The 3,294-nt window shown below is 56.6% G+C and overlaps 1 non-coding gene across 1 annotated transcript; it reads right to left on the reverse strand.

Annotated features, from left to right (window-relative positions):
- Window positions 1-2,635: 2,635 nt before the first annotated feature.
- On the reverse strand, window positions 2,636-2,771 carry LOC121103152. The gene has a single exon (XR_005835311.1). It is a non-coding gene; the product is annotated as a small nucleolar RNA SNORA43 (small nucleolar RNA).
- Window positions 2,772-3,294: the final 523 nt, after the last annotated feature.

Genomic DNA, 3,294 nt, shown 5'->3' on the forward strand with positions numbered 1-3,294 from the left:
TGCCCCTGGGTTCCCTCACACCCCGCTGGACCCCTGGTCCTGCCTCCCAGACCCGCCATTGGCCACATGAGCTCAGAGGTGGGGGCTGCCCTTGCCCAGGCTGGATGGGATGCAGCGTGGCCCTCTGGGTCCCAGTCTGCTGGAGAGGCCTCAGCGGGTGTCACAGGCAGGTCTCTCCTAGAGCCACATTCTGGGGGGGCAGGAGGGGTGGTGATAAGATGCGGGATGCTGACATGTTCTGTGCTGCTGGACTGTGGTAGGGTTCCTAAGGAAGGTACCGCTGGAGATGCAGGGTCCTGGTAACAAGCTGCAGAGCCTCCCCTGCGGTCCAGTCGCGCGGGACTTCACCAGATGAGCCGCTAGATGGAGAAGCCATCGTCCAGGAGAGTCCAGAGTTCTCCCTGCCCCTCCCTAAAGGGAAGCTGCAGCAGCCGGACACCCTTTCCCCGTGGGGGCCCCACTGCTGAGCCCAGGCTGGTGCACTGAACTGCAGGCTGTGACCTGCCCCATCGAGGGGTGAGCGGATGGGTCCCTGTGCTTCCATCCTGGGGACTGGAAGCCCCAGTGTCATTTTGACAAAAGGCAAGGTTTCAAAACGTCCCTGCACAAGTAGTCACGGGATTTACTACTTCTAGATCCCAGAAGCCAGGAGGCTCAGGGAGCTGGGGGAAGGGCAGCGTCCCGGGCCCGGTGGGCTGGAGATACTGCTCACGTGCTTGGGGGCAGAGGCTGGATTTTTGCAGGCTTCTCAAAGTGGTTCCAAGGCCTGGGAAACGCCACGTGGGGACTTGAGCCGCACACCTCTGCTCACACGCTTCCCTGAACGTCACGCGGCCAAGTCAGCAGGTGGCAGCCCCAGACCCAGCAGTGCACGTGGGCCTTAGCTAATCACCGTTAAAGAAAAGCCAAGTTGCGACCGTTTATTCAAGACCAATTTATTCTCAAAGTTTTGCCAACAGAGAAACACTTTTATTGAAAAACGTATTCCAAAACTTCAACTGTAATACTCGTATTTTTAGTATCCCTAAAACTCATCCTCCCTACATCCAAGTAACTTTCTTCCCCATCTAGATTTTCTCCTTTGTGGGGGTGGGGGTGAATAACCCAAACACAGCACGAAAGCAGTTTAGAACTGGGGTGCCGGGGTGACTCCATCAGTTGAGTGTCCGGCTCTAGACTTCAGCTCAGGCCACAATCTCAGGGTCGTGGGATCAAGCCCCATGTTGGGCTCCACGCTGAGTGTGGAATCTGCTTCAGATTCTCTCTGCTCCCCCCCCACCCCACCACTCATGCTCTAAAATAAAATCGTAAGAAATAATGAATTGCCGGCTCTGGGCAGTTAAAACACAATGGCGGGAGGATTAAGAATCAGGACACAGGGGGCGCCTGGGTGGCTCAATCATTAAGCGTCTGCCTTCGGCTCAGGGCGTGATCCCAGAGTGCTGGATCAAGCCCCGCATCGGGCTCCTCCGCTGGGAGCCTGCTTCTTCCTCTCCCACCCCCCTGCTTGTGTTCCCCCTCTCTCGCTGGCTGTCTCTGTCGAATAAATAAATGAAGTCTTAAAAGAAAAAAAAAAAGAATCAGGACACACGGTGCTGGGGGAAGAGCCTGCCACACAAGGCACACATGCAGGGCTGCCCATACAGGCCTGGCGCCTCCAAGATGGGGTGCGCCCCTTCCCTGAGCACAGAGCCCAGGCCACAGCGGCCACGGGTGGGGCCTCCGCCAACAACCGCTGCACTGAAGTGAAGACACAGGCCCCGCTTCTCTCGACCCCTCCGCCTCGGCCTGCCTGGATTTTCTGGAGTCCGGAACAGTATCTACTGCCTACCGACACTCGACAGTTCCTGCTGCCCTGACCCAGCGGCTCCACCTCCCAGTGCAAACTTCCCAAGCTGAGCACACGATTCCTTTTCAACACGCCAACGCTGCACAAATGTTTTACAAAAAAAACGCAGAATTTTTTTTTTTTTTAAACTTGAACTCGGTGAGTCTCTTACCCTGAGCAGCCAGCCCGGGTCTTGGCTGCCTGTACCAGTGTTCAGCTCTCCACCTGCAAGAAGGCGGGACAGCGCCAGTCACACCAGTCACCCCAGTGGGGTTACCAAGGCCACCCCCCTCATCACTGCCCGGGTTTACAGGGCTCCAACACCAACCGACCTGTCTCCTGGGCAGGACAAAGCCAGGTGCAGCCCTCTGGCGTCCTTCCCCCTCCCGACCAGTGCCTCCTGTGCCACTTGTCTCAAGGGTCCTTAAAGCAGGGGTGTCTGTGGGCACAAGGCCCGAAAGCCCGCACAGGAAGCGACGGCAAACCCCAGGCCACTCACAGCCGCTCTCAACCAGGGATGCACGACGCACTCGGCAAGGACTTCCAGAAAGCCCTCCACAGACAGACCTACAGAATGACCATTTCCAGGAAGGAGACCTTCTCCTGGTCAATCCCATTGTGCCAAAAGCTGGCCACCTGCTCATACTGCGTGCGTGGCTCACTCAATCCTCATAACGAGTCTCATTTTACAGACGAATCAGAAAACCAGAGCATTTGGCGCCATGCTCGGGGTTCCCAGCGAGAGCCGGAAGGCATGTGTGCCTGCCAAGCGGACGCAGAACCAACCACCCCCACAGCAGCTGTAAGGCATGTCCGGCTACAAACCATTCTTAGTGCTCACTGTTCTGAGCACTGAGCGTAGAAATAGCCACTTCCTCTTTGCCCCGACGTCCCAGGTGCAGCAGAGCAGCTGGATCTGGGGTGCCAGCTGGTCTGGCACCTGCAGGGCAGCCATCCCCTGCCACCCTGTCTGGAGGCCAGCCTCGTGTCCCCTCTTACCTCGTTCTGGATGGTGGCGGGGAGTTTTTCTGGCCCGGCCACAGGCCAGCCGTCTTCTTCCTTCCTGTATTAAGTAACAAAAATGCTTAGCCCCAAATCATAGCATTATAAAGGTCGGCTGTCACCATTACTGTTAACCGAACCAGGTACCAGCAAACCTTCTCTACTTCTGCAGGATTCTGAAAAAGCCAACCCGCCGGTCAGGCAGGTAGCAGGACTAATCTACTGAGTAACATCTTTTATTCTATCTACCGCTATAATTTAAAACTAGCGAAGGCCGCTAGGGAAAAGGGATCCTTTACTTTCCCTGCTGTCCTCTTTCAGAGCCCCAACAGGTAGCCCAAAGGACCTGGATGGACAGCCCGCGCTGGCACCTGGCAGAAGCTTAGTGTCTGATACACCTGGGCAACGGCAGAATGGCCAGGATGGCCTTCCTTAGGGACTTCTGGACCCTCTCTCCCAGAGAG

Source organism: Ursus maritimus, unplaced genomic scaffold, assembly GCF_017311325.1.
Source record: "Ursus maritimus isolate PB19 unplaced genomic scaffold, ASM1731132v1 scaffold_17, whole genome shotgun sequence".
Classification (NCBI taxonomy): Eukaryota; Metazoa; Chordata; class Mammalia; order Carnivora; family Ursidae; genus Ursus; species Ursus maritimus.